At 40.5% G+C, this 20,914-nt stretch overlaps 1 long non-coding RNA gene across 1 annotated transcript in view; it reads right to left on the reverse strand.

Annotated features, from left to right (window-relative positions):
• LOC140209469 (uncharacterized) overlaps nt 1-9,603 on the reverse strand; it is a 38,795-nt gene extending 29,192 nt beyond the window's left edge. The window contains exons 1-2 of the long non-coding RNA XR_011888991.1: nt 9,468-9,603; nt 3,725-3,789 (exon numbers count right to left, since the gene is read on the reverse strand). This is a non-coding gene — a long non-coding RNA (uncharacterized lncRNA). The remainder of the gene's footprint in view (nt 1-3,724; nt 3,790-9,467) is intronic.
• Nucleotides 9,604-20,914: the final 11,311 nt, after the last annotated feature.

A 20,914-nucleotide genomic window follows, 5' to 3' on the forward strand; every position in this document is an offset into this window, starting at 1 on the left:
ACAGCAAACGTGATAGCACTGTCCACCACACACTCATAGAACATGCTCAGCATCGTCCGGCAGATGTTAAAGGACCTCAGTCTCCTCAGGAAATAGAGATGGCTCTGACCCTTCTTGAAGACAGCCTCAGTGTTCTTTGACCAGTCCAATTTATTGTCAATTCATATCCCCAGGTATTTGTAACCCTCCACCATGTCCACACTGACCCCTTGGATGGAAACAGGGGTCACCGGAACCTTAGCTCTTCTCAGGTCTACCACCAGCTTCTTAGTCTTTTTCACATTAAGCTGCAAATAATTCTGCTCACACCATGTGACAAAGTTTCCTACCGTAGCTCTGTACTCAGCTTCATCTCCCTTGCTGATGCATCCAACTATGGCAGAGTCATCAGAAAACTTCTGAAGATGACAGGACTCTGTGCAGTAGTTGAAGTCCGAGGTGTAAATTGTGAAGAGAAAGGGAGACAAGACAGTCCCCTGTGGAGCCCCAGTGCTGCTGATCACTCTGTCGGACACACAGTGTTGTCAGATGATGTGGGTGAAGAAACCAAGAAAAGAGATCAGATCGTAAAGGAAGTAATAGAAGGATCAATAACAGAATACTCCAGTGAAGTAAATGCACCTTCCCAAGATCAAGATGCACATCCCAGAAAGAAGAAAAGGAAATGAAAGCACAGCAAATCATAAACAGAGAAATTTTGCACATGCTGGAAATCCAAGGCGACACACACAATGTGCTGGAGGATCTGAGCAGGTCAGGCTGCATCTACGGAACTGCATAAACAATCACTGTTTCAGGCTGAGACTCTTCTTCAGGACTGGAAAGGAAGGGGGAAGGCAGCAGGATAAAAAGGTGGGCGGAGGGGAAAGAGCATAGCTAAAAGGACATGGGTGAAGCCAGGAGTGTAGGAAAGGTAAAGGGTTCAAGAGGAAGAATTTGATAGGACAGGAGAGTGAACCATAGGAGAAACGGAAGGAGCGGGGGACCCAGGGAAAGGTGATAGACAGTTGAGAAGAGTTAAGACAAAAAGAAAGAGGAGGGTGTCATAAATGCTATTGAAATGGAAGAGGAGAAACAAGATGTAATTAGCAAATTCAGAGATATTCAAGAAATTAGAAGAAAATGGAAAGTGATAGAAAGAAAGAGTTGAACAGAAGAAAAGAGGTAGAGAGGGAGAATGAGATAGAAAGAGAAAGGTATGAAAGAGAGAAGGAATGTGAAAAAAGAGTAGGAACAAGACCATGAGTGGGTTTGGGACTGTGAGCAAAACTGTGATAGGTGACATGAGAGAACCAAGGATAAGGAAAGGGGGGATCACTGAAATCCCTCAGCAAGGGATTGAGAGCAGGATAAAGAGAAAGAGGGTGGGATCAGGAAAGAAGCAAGGACTGAAGTAGTTCCAGGTAGAAAAGCAGAGAAAAGGCAAAGAAAGGTGTCCAGAGCTTACAGAACCACTTCCTGCTGTCTCAGAGTCAACTCGTACAACCACCACAGAGGAGGCGCCAGAACATGACAATGTTTTCACAGCCACAAACCTCACTTCCTAAGAAGAGTGACTTCCCTTGTCAAGATAGACATTATCCCTCAAGAGTAAGAAATCCTCCACAGTGATTAAATATTTGAACGGGACAATTTAAAATTTACTATGCTGTGGATGTCTATATAGTAGTTATATTATATAGCATACTGTGGATATAGTTGAGATACTTTCTATATTGAGTTTGAATTTATAGTTAAGAAGAGAGGAGTGTTGTGTATATGATATTTCAGTAATAATGTCATATGCCATCATATAAAACAATTCCCTTATCACCTGATGGAAAAACAATGATTTCTTCCAGTGTCATTGCCAATTTATAATATTAAAATAACCATTCTCCATAGGTTGACATTGTGTTACCTTGTTGCTTTTGGAACTTTGCAGTAAAGTGACAAGGCGTACAGTTCAGAAAAAGCAAGTGATCAACACTAACCTGCCTATCTAATCTGGATCATATTTGGTCATTATACTCACCAACCTTTACTGTTCATGTATCTGTACAATTACCTTTTTAAGTTGTATCTGCCTTAACTATATCCCATGGTAGCGCCACGTAAAATAGTTTCCCTTTAGGTTCTTATTAAATTCTTCCTCTCTCAAACCTATGCCATCTTCAGCTTGATTCCCCATCCCTGGGAAAAAGACTGACTGCATTCACTTTGTATGTACCAGTACATTAACTTTTTGTAGCAATTACAGCATACCAACAGGAACTACCAATAAGTTAAGTATAACTGTTTTTATATAAAACTTTATATTTTTATATGAAACTTTATATAAACATATACACAAACACATGTGTACACAAACATGGGTGTACCCATGTCCTTTGTTTGCTGACTGATTACTAATGTCAAGGGGCATTGTGCCCTGCTGATCTCCTAATGCACAAGTCTCTGGTTACTACATTTCAACAACAATTCACTACTTTGCTGATCTTTGGAAAGCTGAACCACACTGTATCCAATTTCTCATCCAGGCAGTGTACAATGTGCTTCCAAGCACATCAAACCTGCATACATGGGGCAAGGCAGAGTCATCTGCGTGCCCACTGTGCTCCAAGTGAGGAACCCTAGAGCACATCCTCAGCGGCTGTGCAAGGGCACTTGGTGAGGAATGGTACCCATGGAGTCATGATCAGGTCCTGAAGACCAACGCTGAAGCCATCAGCGCAGGAACTGAGTGGGCAAAGCAGTCCTGACCCTCCAAGCAGACCATTGCCTTTGTCAGAGCTGGGGAGCAGCCAATACCTGCCAAAAGAACATCTGCAGGCAGTCTGACCTCTGCAAGGGACTGGCAGCTGTTGGTGGACCTCGACGGGCAGCTGAAATTCCCCAACCATATCACAGCCACCACCCTGCCACCAGACATTGTCATTGTGTCTGAGTCTACTAAGCAAGTGGTGCTGCTGGAGCTGACAGTCCCATGGGAAGATCACTTGGAAGAGGCCTTTGAAAGGAAGTTCTCCAAGTATGCAGGACTAGTCAGCAACTGTTAGCAGGCCGGATGGAGAGTGAGGTGTCTCCCAGTGGAAGTTGGTTATAGGGGATTAACAGCCCGTTCCTTAGCTAGAGTCTTCAGCAATTTGTGCATCGAGTGAGAGAGGAAGAGGAGAGCCATTCACAGTACCACCGATGCGGCAGAGAGGGCCTCAAGATGGCTGTGGCTCAAAAGAGGGGAGCCATGGAGTCATAAGTAGCTAGCCATCTGGACACAAGCTGGGCACAAAATAATCTACAGATGCTGGGGTCAAATCAACACTCACAAACACGCTGGAGGAACTCAGCAGGTCGGGCAGCATCCGTGGAAAAGATCGGTCGACGTTTCAGGCCGGATCTTTTCCACGGATGCTGCCCGACCTGCTGAGTTCCTCCAGCATGTGTGTGAGTGGACACAAGCTGGGGTGTGATCAGCCCCGGCTAGGTTACCTGGAGGAGGGTGTATGATGTTGAAAGACCCAAAACGCCCAATGATTCCAGGAACATCACTGAGGATGTGTCCAGAGGCATCAGTAGATGTATGTACACAGCATCTTGCAATCTTGAAGTATTACACATGAAAGTATTTTGGAAATATAATTGACCTGAAGCTTTGGTCAGGAATTGAGCTGAGGACTGGTTGCACACCCAAGAATACCACTGGCTAGCTGCCCTGCGCTCATCACTGTGTTGGAAAATTGCTCACCTGTATACATTGTGGAATGATATCAGATGTGATGCACGTGTATATCTGTTCCATTCCTGGACCTCCTGTTGATTTCAAAGGTTTTCATAACAACCTGAGTCAAAGTTTGTGTTACACCTCACAATTTTACAATTTGCTTTAGAAAAGCCATAGTTAACACGACTAATGTAGCTCAATTCATTTAAATAAATTTTGCTGATTTTACTGAAGGCAAGTGATTTGTTTCTTCATTTTACTTTACTTAATATGAATGCTTTATTTATTTTATATGAAGCAATTCTAATTTAAAAAAATGTTGCCTTTGTTGTATTTCCATAATTTATTTGGTTTTGCTTTATTTTGGGAGGGGTTATTCTAAAATAATTGGTCACTTAGTGTGTTTATGAAACACTTGGTTAAATATAGTGATCATTTTTGGTACGCCTGTACTGCTGCTTTGTAATTAGCTAATCTTGATGGCAGGAACTCAGTGCATAAAAGCATGCAGGCATGGTCAAGAGGCTCAATTGTTGTCCATACCAAATGTCAGAATGGGGAAGAAATTTGGTCTAAGTGACTTTGACTGTGAGATCATTGTTTGTGCCAGATGGGTGGCTTGAGTATTAGTAGAAACTACTGATCTCCTGGGATTTTTTACCCACAACAGTCTCTAGAGTTTATAGAGAGTGGTAAGAACAACAAGCCAAAAAAAAAATCCAGTGAGTAGCAGATCTGTGGGCACATGTTAACGAGAGAGGTCAGAAGAGAATACTAGACTGGTTGAAGCTGACAAGGTGGTGACAGTAAATCAAATAACCATACATTACAACAATAGTATGCAGAAGAAAGCACAACATTTGAACCTTAAAGTGGATGAGCCACAGCATAGAAGTCCACAACATATGGGAGGGAGGGGGAGGGAACGTCGACTCAGACCATGAGAGGCCTGCGTTGGGCATTTTCATGCCTTACGAGGCGCAGATTGGAAGTCTGTGTGGGGCGCCACTCCTCGCACAGACTAGAGCAATGCGTGATTAAGTGCCTTGCGCAAGGACACAAACACGCTGCCACAGCTGAGGCTCGAATTAGCGACCTTGAGATAACTAGATGAACACCTTAACCATTTGGCCACGTGCCCAACACATATGGGAGGTACCTAATAAAGTGGCCACCGAGTGTAAATACAAGACCTTTATTTATGGTGCTTCGGACTTCCCGTGCTCTGCCTGATATTCAGTATTTTTTTGCTGTCACCCTGACTTTTGGTTGCTTCACTTTGAACATCTTGAAAGGACAGTGGACTAAAATAATCGGAAAATCCCATGCATGGATAAATGGAATAATTCCCACCTGCTGAGTGACCAACCCTCATGTTAATGCAGGCCTTAGTGAACCAACACAGCCTCACTGGGTTTGTGTTGCTTAACATTCCAAACAAACGTCAGACTCATAAAAATTAGCATGCAATTTTAATGTCCTTTTGGAATATTAAAAGGGGCATCAGTCCCACAAGTGAGAACGGAGAATATTACCAGCAGAAATGGTGCTCTTAGCATCTTTCTCCCTTGCAGCTGAGCCTATTTGCACATGATTAATAAAGAAAGTGCGCCAATGAGGTCTTTGCAAAGGCCCTTAATCACATTTTACCACACTGCCGCTTGTGTTAATAAAAGGAGAAAAAGGGTCAATTATAATGTAAGGATAGGACTGGATCTGAATGCTTGAAATGTGTATTGAAAAATACAATTAAAGCATATTGAATATCTTTTCTGATTATAATCTGAAGGATGGTGATCAGATTTTGTCAAATATTAATTATTCAATCAACTAACATAATTTAAAGCAAAGTCATATTATTGTGTACCTTTAAGATTATCTTTTATAAACAATATCCTCGGGGTAAAAGTCCTTACTGCTGTGTTTCTGGTGATTACTATAAAATCTATAGTTGCCTAAACAGATACAATTTCTTATCCAGCTAACTTTAAAGACTCTGATTTGATTTAAACTGTTTAAACTGCCATGAAGGCTAATTAGTAGATGTTTTAATCAAACCATGCAACTTTATGTATCAGTTATTAAGTCTTTTGAAAGATTGCATGATGCATTAACAATTAATTTTTGAAGCTGGCTTCAGAAAAAAATGAAGTACTCTCAGGTACCTAACAAGTTGGCCATTGAGCGTATATTTAAGTCCAGAACCAGAGGCCACAGTTTAAGAATAAGGGGTAGACAATTTAGAACGGAGTTGAGGAAAAACTTTTTCACAGAGGGTTGTGGTTCTGTGGAATGTTCTGCCTCAGAAGGCAGTGGAGGCCAATTCTCTGGATTCTGTCAAAAAAGGGTTAGATAGAGCTCTTAAAGATAGCGGAGTGAAGGGATACGGGGAGAAGGCTGGAAAAGGGTACTGATTGTGGATGATCAGCCATGATCACAGTGAATGGTGGTGCTGGCTCGAAGGGCTGAATGGCCTACTCCTGCACCTATTGTCTATTATCTATTGTCTAAATCCCATGAGATCAGCAGTATCTGAGATACTCAAACCACCCCATCTGCAGCACAGTCATTACACAGTCAAAATCAGTGAGATCATATTTCTTCCACCCTCCATGCGGAAGCTTGATCTAAACAAAAACTCCCTCTACTATTGATGCTGTCCTCATCCATTTCCTGTACATCTGTGCTCTCCCCATCTTCTGCCACCATAATAGTGACAGAGACCCTCTTGCCCTTACCTACCACCCCATCAGCCTCCGCATCCAGCACAATATCCTCCACAACGTCTGCCATCTCCAAAGTGACCCTACCACTAAACAGATCTTGACCTTCACCCTCTCCACATTCCGCAGGGATCGCTCACTCTGTGATTCCTTTCTCCGTTCATCTCTCCCCACTAATCTCCCTCCAGGCACTTATTCCTGGAATGAACTCTAAGTGCTATATCTGTTCATGCACCTGCTCCCTCACCCCCATTCAGGGGCCTTAACAGTCCTTCTGGGTGCCGCAACACTTCACCTGAAAATTTGCTGGGGTCATATTGTGGCCAGTGCAGGCAGTGCAGCCTTCTCTACATTGGAGAGACGCAAGGATCTCTGCACCATCCGCCACAGGGGAGATTTCCCAGTGGCCAAACGTTTTAATTCCAATTCCCATTCCAGTTTTGACATGTCAATCCATGGCCTCCTCTTGTGCCAAAATGAGGCCACCCTCAAGGTGGAGGAGCAACACGTTATATTCCGTTCCAGTGCCTTCCAACCTGATGGTATGAACATTGATTTCTCCTTCTGGTGAACAAAATTTACACCACTCCTCTTCCTCTACTCCCCACTCAGATCTTTGACTTCTTCTCACCTGCCTATTCCTTCCCCTCGGGTCCCCTCCTCCTCTTTCTCCTATTGTCCACTCTCCTCTCCAATCAGATGCTTCCTTCGCCAGCCCTTGACCTTTCCCAGCCACTTGGCCTCACCTATCTCATTCCAGCAAGCCTCTTTCCCCTTTCCCAACCATTTAATTCAGGCATCTCCCCACTTCCCTCTCAGTGCCTTGGCCAAAGTAGTTGACTGATTACTCTTTCCTATAGATGCTGCCCGACTTGCTGAGTTCCTCCAGCATTTTATGTGTGTTGCTTTGGAGTTCCACAATCTGCAGATTTTCTCATGTTTGTGATTTACGGTACTTCTTGGCCATGTCAGCATGGTTTTCTGCATTGAGACACTGTCACATGATTGGCTGATTAGATATTTGCATTAACAAACAAGGGTACAGGTGTGCCGAATCAAGTACCACTGTGTATACATGTGTTCAAAAATATGTATCTAGAAGAAATGGGGATGGTTTTGACAAGATTTATATTTGACATTAGATTGCAAAAAAATTGGGTCTAAAATTCCAATGAAAGAAAATCTATATTTTGTTTCTTAAATCTATAATGATTTCAGGCGTGGGACAAGTAGGAAAATAAAAAGTAATTTGTTTGTTATTAATGTAGGTTTAATTTAATTATTGGTGATCTGCTTAATATTAGACAATAATAAAAATACAATCTCATAATCAGTCTATTCATTTAACCTGAACTATAATATACCCATGGTCTAGGTGTTACCATATAGTGCAGACCCATCTGTGTTACTCAAGAACTTATTTCTTAAAATTCATTAAGATTCAGAAGTCAGTTATAATTTAATAATTCTCTAAATTACACTGCATCTTATTATTAGTTGTATTTAACCATGAGGAATTATGAAATAAACCTAGCAAACTAATCATAACAGGGGCAAGTAGTAATCAAATACTGGTTGTTCCTTGTGGAAAATGTGTTGCTCCTCTTTGGCATTCATTTGACAATTTCTTTGGCCTTGTAATCCGAACAAATCCTGCTCAAATGTTTCCTTTGCTATGGCTTCCAATAAACAGGTTCACAGAAAATAAAATGCGTATCGCTTACTCTTTTTGTTTTGTTAGAGATGGCTCCTGTTACAAAATATGTCCTATTAAAAACCTTTTCCCTCAGAGTAGTTTACAAAATGGAATAGTATTTGCAAGTTATGTTAAGCCTGTATGCATCTACTGGTGTCAAGCAAGACAGGATATGTCAAGAGCAGTGGATTTTCTTTTATAAATTGTTGGGTAGAATTAACAGCTACGCCACCTGAAGGATCAATGTCACGGTGTTTGATTACCTGTTAATGAATGCTTATGAAGGTCTTTTCCACAGTTGAAATACCAAAAAACAAACAACCTTAAAAAGTATTTTCGAGAAACAATTAAAACTGAATTATAATCATTAAATGAAAGCCAACTAGGATTTAAAGCTGCTTTACAGCGGGAGTCTGGATGTTAAAGTCACATCTCATCAATGTCAATAGCTATCGGCATGCCAAGATTTACCTTTCACGGGATAGATTGGTGAGACAGTGTAAAAAGAATTCTGAAGCAACACTGTGTGCTGGCACAACCCACAAAGTGATAAATTGCTCTGACAATCCTGTTAACTGGTCGCTCTGCTTCAGTTCAGATATACCAATTTTGGTTCTTCAAAAGCCTTGTTAATATGCTGCAAAAGAGCCAGGACAATTGTTCAGTGGGCAAAGGTCAAGGGTCTTTAATTCAAAGTGGGGACTTCTATGAAGCAATGGGTTATTAAGTCATGTGGTGTCAGCACTAAGCTGTCCTTTAGGAGATTATGTGAAGTTGAAACTTCTGAAAATTGTTGTGTTTTATTCTGTTCTCACTTTGTCAACCAACGTGTGTTTTTTTTAATAAAGTACTTCTTCCTTTTTTTTCTCTCCGAACGCCCACACACTGCTTGTTGCTGCAGCTGATATGCAGGATGTCATAACAATGAAGCTGGAATCAGGCAGAGCTCTCAGCTTGTACCATTCACCCCTGGAGCTTGTCTGGCAGGTTCTGGCTTCTTTTTTTCTCAGTTGTCGGGGAGGGGGGTGGTAGTGAAAGAAAGAAAGAAAAAAGGACAAAGACCAAACAAAGGCAAAAAAAATCGAGAATGGAAAACAGACGAAATTACAGCAGCATTTGATAATTGCATGGTTTTATTTGCAGAAGACACATGGGTGTTTTATTTCATCTAGTTAGTTAGCAAGCATGTATACTGAGAGCAGCAACAAGCATCTGTACTCAAATCTAACTTTTAAGAAAAGGTTTTGAACTATTATATACTATCCCCTTCCTATAATGACCAGTACAGCTCAATCATACAATTTTTTGAGAATTAAGGAACAAACTTTTAAAAATGTACTGTACGTACCCTATTGTTGGTCGAATAACAATTCCCACATAGTTAAGAGCAGCTTGCATCTTTTAATCCATTAAGCTGATCATTGGATATTCGATTGATTATGGTTGCACATTCCAGTGGATGTAGTAATTGAATCTCACATGTATGACCTGCGTTACGTCCAGGGCTGCTTTAATTGACCAGGTGGGGGAGATGCTCCCCTTTAGTCGGGTGAAACCGATCTGCTCAGCTGAAAGTATTCGACTTCCTTCGGGTCCCTCGAGCATGTTTGCCAACAAACACATGAAAAAAATGCAGTGTTTCTACTGCGTCCTAAGTTATCAGAATCCACAGCTGTTTCAGTCAAAGACCTCGCTGAGCAGCTAATCTTATCTCCAACGCCGTACTACATACCTGCACATTACTGGGAGCCACCGTGTGTCGAGTTCATAATAATGCCAAGGCTATGTGGCAGATAATGTACACCCAGTACAAATAGAAACATGTTTCTGAAAGTAGACACTGGCAGTTATATGTTTAACTCCTGGTACACAGAGGGAGACAAGCCACTAAGCAATTCCAGAGATATCATTCAGATCTCATATCTTGCTTCAAGGCAAAAGAAATATTAGATTATCCAGCTTTTCTGTGGCTCTTTATGAATTTGCCTGTGTGTCAGTACAAAAAGGCTTTGACAATAAATTTCACCAACTTGACAAGGCTTGTTAAAAGCCATAGTATCGGCTTTCCAGCAGACAAGCTGTCAATTTTTGGTTAATTGCATCAACCAAGAAACTGGTGACGTAAGGACTTTGGATCTGGTCACTGATTTACTTGTACACAATTGGCAAGTAATCCTTGCCTCATATAGCAACGTGCATTAATTGTCTTCAAAAAAGAGAACTTAATTAACATCCTTGTGATATTCAATAGCATTGTCCATCTGAAAATTCCCTACCATTAACTTCAATGGGAACTAACATTAACCAAAGAGTCTATTGCACTATCTACAGTATATGGACTGAATCAAGCATTGGTTATCTAAAAGTGAGAAGTGATTTCCAAACTCCCCGAACCTTTCCACCATCTGCAAGTCATGCCAGGAATAAGTCAGAAGATACCATTTTCATGACATCAGGAGCTGAATACCATCCATGATGAAGCAGAGAATTTAATTGGTGCTCAGTCCATTTTCTAAGCATTCATTCCTCCCATTGATGGCACCTGCTGGATGCTAGACAAATACTCTAGCAGCTCCCCAGTATTCTTACTTCAGCACTTCCCAAATCCATAAATTCTTCCACCCAGAATGATAAAATTAGTTGCCATATGGTAACACCTCTATCATTGGTCCTCCGGAAATCATTTTAATTTGGAAATACACTCAGTAGCCACTTTATTAGGCATACCTGTACGCCGACATGTTAATATATGTATCTAATCAGCCAATCATATCACAGCAACTCAATGCATGGAAGCATGCATACACGGTCAAGAGCTTCAGTGTTGTTCAGACCAAACATCAGAATGGAGAAAAAATGTGATCTAGGTGACTTTGACCATGGATTGATTGCTGGTGCCAGACAGGGTGGTATGAGTATCTCAGAAACTGTTATCACCTGGGGATTTTGCACACAACAGTCTCTAGATTTTACAGAGAATGGCGCAAAGAACAAAAATAAAACACATCCAGTGAGCAGCAGTTCTGAGGGCAAAAGCACCTTGTTAATGAGAGCAGTCAGAGGAGCAATGCAAACTGGTTCAAGCTGACAGGAAAGCAATAGTAACCCAAATAACCACACATTACAACAGTGGTGTGCAAAAAAGTATCTCTGAATGCACAACATGTCAAACCTTGAAGTGGATGGTCTACATCAGCAGAAGACCACAAATGTGCACTCTGTAACCATTTTATTCAATGCAGGAGGTACCTAATAAAGTGGCCACTCAGTGTATATTGATGTAGCTCAGTTAAAACTCAAAACTTTATACCAAACAACTCTGAAGTGTTGTCACTATACATATTAATGCAGTGTTAGAACATGGCTTATCTCAAAATTATTCTTATGTTGAGCAAGAAATGAATTGCCAGAATAGAATTTGGTTCACAGATTGCCTGCCTGCTCTAAGTTCAAGTTGTGGTTAAAGAAATGGCCATGTTCTGTGAATGTAAGACAACAAAAGTGACAATTTGACAGTGTGACTGCTTAATGTGTTAACCATCTCAAAACCTTCCTCTTTCATCAGTGTTTTCATACTAATGTGCTACTAACACAGTAAGTATCCATGCTCTTAGGTCATCATCTTTTAAGTTGTGCTGTGTGTCTCTGGAGAACAGAGAATAGTCTTGCTGATCTCACTGGATACCTTTCTTTACTACTAATTTCTGGTTCTATGACAAGCTACTGCTTAACTCCCAATATTTTTACTTTTGTAGGCAACTTCTTTAATGACTGTATTAGTTTAAAATGTCCCCATTAACTTTCAAAGTCCACAGTTCAAAGTTCAAAGTAAATGTTATTATCAAAGTACATATATATCACCATATACAACCCTGAGATTTATTTTCTTGTGGGCACACTCAGCAAATCTATAGAGTAGTAACTATAAGAGAATCAATGAAAGATCAACCAGAGTGCAAAAAGCAGCAAACTGTACAAATGTAAATAAATAACAAATAATGAGAACATGAGATCATAAGATAAAGAGTCCTTGAAAGTGGGATCATTGGTTGTGGGAACGTTTCAATAATGAGGCAAGTGAAGATGAGTGCAGTTAACCCTATTTATTCAAGAGCCTGATGGTTGAGGGGTAGTAACTGTTCTTGAACCTGGTGGTGTGCGTCCTGAGGCTCTTGTACCTTCAACCGGATGACAGCAACAAGAAGTGAGCATGACATGGGTAGACAAATTGAAGTGATCCAAATCACCTCTCAGGCAGGAGCTGATATGCTTCATCACCAACCTCTTGAAATGCTTTATCACTGTGGATGTAAGTGCAATTGGGCAATAGTCATTGAGGCAGGTCACCACGCTCTTCTTGGCACTGGTATAGTTTCATAGTTTACAAGAAATTCATAAAATAAGACAGGAGGCTATTTGTCTTGTGTCTAACCACAGAGAGAAAGAGAGATCCAGTTTGTCTCACTAATTTTTACTTTCGCTAATTGTTTACAAAATGTTTATCTGCAATTATTAGTTCAATTCCCAATTGTAAACCATTAATACTTTTCCTTCTAGTGCCTTTTCAACAGTGAATTACAGCTCCATACCTTCTCACTGTTTAGAATAAGCCTCCTCCTTTCAACTTTGCTTCTCTCATCAACATTCTGAAATCTCTTTCACTTAGTTACTTAGGCAAAGGCAGTTTGCTTCTCTAATCACATTACTTAGGACTCTAACACTATTCCAGTAAATATCATTTTTTTGGTCCCTATGGTTTTGAAGTTTTCTGAAGTTTTCCAGCCGGTCATCTGTGGAGGTTTTGCTTAAACTTGGCTAATGTTACAGCAACAAAGCTGCAGAATCTCTTTCAATGGTGTGCTATAGAGAAACAATCAAAGTATACACAACCTTTCATTAAATAAGTTGCAATTGTGGTGTACTTCACATCCAATACAGTTCAATGGACCTAAGAAAGCATATGATGAAACTCGAAACAAAAGCTGATCTGTTATGGAACATCTAAAAGATAAAGCTTTTGAAAAAGGAAGAGAATTGAAAGCTAAAATAACCAACAACTTGGGTTGATGTGACAGAGAGACAGTGTGTATTTCTATAATGAGCTGAATGGTCCACTTCATGCTATGGCCGTTTTATGTTTTTATGAACACTATAGGCCAAGGTTTCTGCTGGCAAGGCCAGAATTGACCTCCCTCTAAATTACTGTGATGAGCTGCCTTCTTGTACCATTGAATTCCTTGTGGTGAAGTTAGCCCATAGAGCTGAATTCAGAATGGTACTCTTCTTGATGATACTTGTTTCCTCCTTCTACTCTGTAGATTATTAGCATTGTCCTACGTTCTCTTACCTCCAGAGTCTGACAAGTCATTCAAAGCAGCATTCAGCCTGGAATTAACCAACATATGGATGAAAGAAAAATGGAGGGCTATGTAGGAGAGAAGGGTTAGATTGATCTTGGAGTAGGTTAAAAGGTGGGCCATTGTGGTCTGAAGGGCCTGTACTGTGCTGGAATGTTTGTTCTATACGTTATGTCCTATGTTTAAGAGCATGATGGCATTCAGTGGCTTATCTGCAAGTGGATCTGCAGTTGAGAATCATCTTTAAAGATGTTTATAACTGAAAGCGTTCACTCCTCCATTATCCCTTCCTTATCACATCCTACAAATATCTGTGTTAGAATGCTTCATTATTTATGATGTTCATAATATCCACAGGTATATTTAATGACCTGTTTCAGATTTTAAATTTTTAGTGTTTTAAGTTAAGAATTTAGAAACAGTTTTAAAAACAAATCATTAGCCTCCTGGAACATTACTCCATTTCTCAGTGGTATGTTCCGAAGGTCAAGTTCTCCTGGGTGATGATAGCAAAGAATTAAACCACTGCAATAAATCATGACCTCCATAGTTAACTAGTCCTTTAAGTATTCATTACTGCCATTAATGCTCTGTACAACAATCGCCAGCTAAAAGTAAAATCAAAACAAGTTTTTGCTTTCTCTGCTAATTAGACTCTCACTTCTGTTATTTTCTCACTTTCTTTGGAAACCAGGAGAGACAAAATCTCTCTTGGTTTCTGGTTTCAGAGAAAGATAATTTATCTGTCATGTTTAAGGTTCTCTCAATTCTGACATGACCCAAGTGTCCTGCAGCATGGTGATATCATCAGGCTGGACTTTAAGCAATATGTGGGACCTGAAAGTATGAATTTTGAATCACGCTTGGTTCAGTGATTTATTTAGAAATATTATGGGCTAGAATTTCCTTCATTCTCACAGCTGCAAACCTATGCTGAAATTTATGTTGATGTTCTTGAACAAGCAATAAATTTACATTTAAGATATGAAGTATAATTTGACCCAAAGTTATAGTCTGAGGTTTTCAACCATTTTCTTTATGTCTCTGAGACCTGAGACATATTTTCACTGTCTTTGAATGCATCTTTACAGTGTCAGAATGAGTTACATTAATATTTGAGAAGTCTCTACCATTACATTTGATTAAACATGTGCCTATCTTCCTAAACTGAGAGATTTATGGCTTGAAACTTGTATGAGGAGTGGATATTACACATGATCATCACTTTCCTTGAAAGTGCCAATCTCCAGAGCTGTCTATCCACTGATAAGATCCTCTCACCCACTGATTACTTGTTCTGAACCCACAACTCACCTATTACCCGAAATCGCCCAACTATCAATTTCACTACAGATCCTCTCTCTAACTGACAATCAAAGGCTCCCAAATCATCTTCACTATCAAAGTGACAATCAGAAGTTATTCCTTGCTGTGAACTACCTTCCAGTTCAGTCCATGATCCCTGTTAATGTTTGTATATATATGTACGTATGCGTGTGTGTATATATATTCACTACTTTTTTAATTTAGAGATAAAGCACAGCAACAGGTCTTTTCAGCCCAATGAGCCTGCATCACCCAATTATACCCATGTGACCAATGAACCTACTTACCGTATATCCTTGGAATGTGGGAGGAAACCGAAGCACCTTGAGGAAACCTACACAGTCACGGGAAGAACGTACAGAATCCTTGCAGACAGTAGCAGAACTGAACCTGGCTCACTGACCTGTAATAGCATCATGCTAACTACTACGCCACTCTGCTGTCCATAATCTGTCATAAGGGTCTTCATTAAAATGTGTAGCATATAAATTTTGATGGAGCTCATAACAGTGATATGAGGAGAGATAACAAAAGCCTTGGCGAAATGGACTGGTGTTAAAGATCATCCTAATGAAGGAGGAAAGCAATGAGTTGGGTGAGAGCATGGAAAGCCAGATTTGTATAGGGATGCACAGGTGTCCTGAAGTGGAGATTCGCAGCGACCCTGGTAGGCTGTAGAGCGGAAGAAGTTTACAAAAATGCAGTCTCACCTAAACACCTATTGAAGTACACAAATATCTTTTCTGATATTTTCCATACAAGCTATTACTTTGATATATATAACCAAATCTAGTGCTTTAAAAAAACGACATTTTGCAAAATATTTCTGGCAATGTTTTTTTTAAGTAGTGATAAATCCAAATGAGTTAATATTGAAAATCAAAAAGATACTTTGAGTTATGGATTCAGTTGAACCATTATCAATGTTATGATACACTTGAAATAAAACAATAGATTTAAAATACGAATGGAACTTTAGGAAAAGGAATGTCACTTTATGTATGAGAACATGGATTTTGAACTGGCATGAAACAGCTTTATTACAAGCTATACATGGAAGGCAGAAACATTGCTATTCTTTTCAGGTTATTAATACCTGAGGAAAATTTCAAGGATATAACTGATAAGGCCGCAGAAGTATTTTACTGAGCTGCTGCTGCCAATGCTATCTCACAGAATGCCCACTGTACTTATTCTGCCTGAATATATATTCATGAACAAATAGAGCCATAGCTAGAGTTATACAATAGAAAATCCTGCAGAGAAAGAAACAAAGCAAAGCACATAAAATGCTGGAGGAACTCAGTAGGTCAGGCAGCGTCAATGGAAATGCGTAAACAGTCGATGTTTTGGGCTGAGACCCTTCATCAGGACTTGATGCTGTCTGACCTACTGAATGTTTCCTGCATTTTTTTAGACATACTATAATGGATGTGAAACTGTACCAATATGATTGAGGCACATTGTGATTGAGGTTTTCTGTTTATTTACATAAGATGACAATAGAGGCTTGCATACTGAAAATCTTCTGTTTCTATCTATCTGCTTGTACCAACTTCACTTTTAGGAATTTTTAATCAATTTTCAGTATCATTGACAAAGGCTAAGCTGTTTTATTCTTCAGAACAATTGAAGAATCCACTCTCATATTCATATTTCCTTTCAAGGTGGCCATTCTGCCCATCTAGTCTATAGCAATCCCACGCAAGGCAAAATAAATCCAATGCAAAATTCATAAACTAGTACAGGAATAACACCTGTAAGATTAGCTACTTTCTCCCATGGGTTGACAATGGCATTAAATTACCTGAAAAAGACAGTAAACTAAGAGAAAGTGCTAAATCCCATTTAATGTGGAAATAAGATGTACAGATGTAAGTGCTTAACACCAGACTACATCAGTTGCTGTGTCTACACAGTCCAGAGTGCATAATATCACCAAATGTACTTCAGTAATGAAGCACAATTACTTCAGTAATACTGTACTCCCCCTACACTTGACCTCTGAGGACTGAAAAATGCAAGGTATTTTGTGCAATCAACAGAACCTTACACCTTGAAGAATCCTACAATTTAACCTAAGCTCTGTTTCTCTTTTTGTGGATATCTCTGTTGAGGATGGGATGGAATTATTTTCTCTGTTAACTCACCTGAGTGCTTTATATTAATGTGCATTGTACATTCACCTGCCTTGCTAGAATGAACCACAGAGCAAAATATTTCATACCTTTATTTTCTTTTTTACGGCAAGTTCTGATGTTAGATGGACATCCTCTGCAGCCATAAGTCAAAAATAGGCCTGTCTGATTGGTGAGGAGAGGGATATTGATAGGACCAGATCTTCAAAGACTTACTTCAGAATGGCAATACTTTACAGCTTTCCTCCTTCTTCATCTGAAGAAGCTACATGTAAGTAGAGTAAGTTAGTGTACAAAGCATTAGATAGATGACCAAGCCTGGATTACCAAAATCTCTCTCAATAAACAGAAAATAACAGCATCAGAAAAATGTCCCCAAAATTTAAAGTATCTGTTAATAACTGCTTGCCATTTAAATTTAGCATTTTTGTGAATCCACTTATTTATACATGATGGGGAGGGAACAAAGTTGTTTATGCTATAAAATAGTTCATATGAAACCAGACTGACTTTTTTTGTGCTCTTTCTGACCTTTATCTACACAGTTTTCATCTTTCAGAGTGATCTTTAAGAAGGCTTGAGAAAAAGTTTCAAACCACATCCATCAGCTAAAGATTCATAAACATGCCAGTTTGCAGTCTCTGGGAATTCCTCCATTTGGAAAGCTGGCTCACTGCTGTTGAATCCATGGAAGAACACAAAGTCACAAAGCAGGCAGTTTTTTTTTAGCCTTCCTCTTTAGTTTGAAGATAACTTGAAGCGGACAAAAGCAGTGCAGGCATTGTGCATATTAGAGAGTATTCTAGAATTATGTGAATATAGCAAATAGTAATTCAAAGAAGAACAAAACTTCAGTTTTTATTGTAAATATCAATAAGGTTAGGAAGCCTGCAATTAGCTTTGAGTTCCTTTTGTAAATTAAAAGGCATCCGTTAGTCTTGCGAGACCATGGATCTGCGCCTGGAAAGTCTTCACTCTCCAGGGCGCAGGCCTGGGCAAGGTTGTATGAAAGACCAGCAGTTGCCCATGCTGCAAGTCTCCCCCCTCCATGACACCGATGTTGTCCAAGGGAAGGGCATTAGGACCCATACAGCTTGGCACCAGTGTCGTCGCAGAGCAATGTGTGATTAAGTGCCTTGTTCAACGACACAGCACGCTGCCTCGGCTGGGGCTCGAACTCACAACCTTCAGATCGCTAGTCGAATGCCTAACCACTTGGCCACGTGTCCACGCCTTTTGTAAGTAGCAAGTGATAAATTGAAGTTAAAAGCACAGGCTTCTTAACAGACCTAGGAGATTGCATATGCAAGAGCCAAACCTTAAAATAATGGGGTTGCGTTAATTGGCTTGCGTCAAACCAGGCAATGTGGCTAAATTATTTGCATCATTGTGAAGTGAGTGCAAGCTGGCAGACCAGATGGATGTTGCCACTTATCATATCAAACATAGTCACAGGTATAGGCAATCAATAGTTTTTGTATATTTACCATATTTGTTTACTCAGTGACTAGGGTTGCCAACTGTCCTGTATTAGCCGGGACATCCCGTATATTGGGCTAAATTGGTTTGTCCCATACGGGACCGCTCTTGTCCCGTATTTCCCCCACTAAGGTAGAGCATTCCTATGAAACCGTTCGTAAGCTGAAATGGCGTAAAGCGAAGAAGCAAATACTAGTAATTTATATGGGAAAAATTTTTGCGCATTCTCAGACCCAAAAAATAATCTACCAAAATAACACCTAAAATAACACTAACATATAGTAAAAACAGAATCGAGAAGGTTAAGCCAAAAACCGATTTGTAGAAAAAAATCGGCATGTACACGTGTGCACACACAGGTGCTCGCACAAGGCTTCATGGTCATTGTAATCTTTCTTGGGGTCAGCGCAAGTGTCCCGTATTTAACTGCTACTTTTGTCCCTTATTTGGGAGTGAGAAAGTTGGCAACCCTATCAGTGACAGCCTTGACAACATTAATTTTTATGTGTCCGGCTCTCTGAGTCAAAAGTTTTCAAAGTTTTAAAGTGCATTTATTGTCAAAGAACGTATAAATTATACAACCTTGAGATTTGTTCGCTTACAAGCAGCCACAAAGCAAGAAACCCCCCAAAAAAAAAATAAAATAAAGACTAACAATCGATGTGCAAAGAAAGGGGGAAAAAACACAAATCATGCCAACAGTAGAAGCGAGCAACAGTATTCCAAGCCAAAATGAGTCCTTCAATCTGCACCCTGGAGCAGCCTGGAGTAGGCCTAAAGCCTCAGTATTAGTCCATCATGTTAGTGGGCACAGAGCACAGCAGCTGGGCTGTCTTCATTGCCTCAGCACCATGGAGAGAAGTGAACATTGAGGGAAAGCGAGCAAAATTCGCTCTCACCTCCAACCCCAGCATCCTGTTTTCCAGTATATCTGGGCCATTGTTTAAATTATCTAAACAGCACTTCGTATCTCATACTAGGACCTGGGCACTGCTGCAGTGAAGGGCTCCAGGCCTGGAACACACTGCTCAGCGACTTGTTCCAGGCCCAGATTTCACCATACAGCCTGAAGCCACTCTCGGTTTCTCCAAATCTGCTCGGTGCCCAGAGCAATGCAACCTCGCACCCTGGCCAGTTGTATGGTCATCAGAACTCCTCTGCCTCAACTTCTCCTCTCCTAATGGCTCACTCCATCTGTATCTATTCTGCAAAGTACCAGCATGGTTCATCCCTCAAATTAGCTTCTCCTAAAGGTATTTGGACCTTAAAGCCTGATTTATACCTCTGTGTCAACACGACCCCGTAAGTATTGCGTCGCCGCAAACCCTACGCAAAGCCGACGCGGATCCCTACACCAGAGCCTGACGCGTGCCTCTCCTAAAATGTAACTCCGCGTCGCGGCAATGCAGAATGCAACAGCTATGATTGGTCCGCTTGGTAGCATCGCATTTCATCCTAGGCTGCAATACCTTCCCATTGGGCAACTGAAGAGCAGGGAAGGAACTCTGGCTGCAATGCTTTCCATTAGCTTTACAGATCTCCGAAATTATGGAGGACATATTTCGCTTTTACAAAAAAACACGCTCGCTTCTTGTTTACCCCGAGAAAGACTACAATGCCATGAAGCCTTGCATGGGCAGGTGTGTGCGCATGCATGATGTGCGCGAATTGCAGAGTGACGCAGACACACTAACGCACAAGTATAAATGCTCACAACATGCCTAAGTCACTTGCATAGGTTACCATGTTGAGTTAACGCAGAAGTATAAATCAGGCTTAAGAAATATCTTATCAATTATAATATGCTTTCACTATGTATCTCAAGTGAACCACTTGTCAACCCCCAAAGTATTGAAGTAAACAATGTCATTGCAACTGTTGAAATTGTATTGAATCACCTACTATTACCTTTGATCTGAAGGATATAAAAATGTGATGCACTTTTTGGTTTCTGAGCCTCTACTGAGAGTGTCTCCAGAAAGATGCCTTCTTGTTGTATTGAATAAAAGGCTCCTATATCACCAGTTCCAGGGTCATTTTGGTGATTTTGATCATAGCCACAACAGCAGACATCAGTACTTCTTCCAATTTTCTCCAGCTAGGAGCTGACCAAAATAGTGGAATAACCAAAGTAATAATGGTGTGCCGACAACAACCTAACCCTTAACACCCAGAAGACCAAGGAGATCATTGTGGACTTCAGGCATGCTAGGAGCCACACTCACATCCCCATCTACATTAACAGAGCTGTAGTGGGGCATGTATCAAGCTTCAAATTCCTTGGTGTCCACATTTCCGAGGATCTCACCTGGTCCCTGAACTTCTCCATCCTGATCAAAAAGGTGCAATAGCAATTTTATTTCCCACAGAGCATCAAGAAAGCTCACCTTTGTCCCAGGATACTTATGGACTTTTACCGCTGTACCATTGAGAGCATACTCACCAACTGCATCTCAGTGTGGTATGGCCATTGTCCCATATCAGACCGCAAAGCA

Source organism: Mobula birostris, chromosome 14 (genome assembly GCF_030028105.1).
Source record: "Mobula birostris isolate sMobBir1 chromosome 14, sMobBir1.hap1, whole genome shotgun sequence".
Taxonomy (NCBI): Eukaryota; Metazoa; Chordata; class Chondrichthyes; order Myliobatiformes; family Myliobatidae; genus Mobula; species Mobula birostris.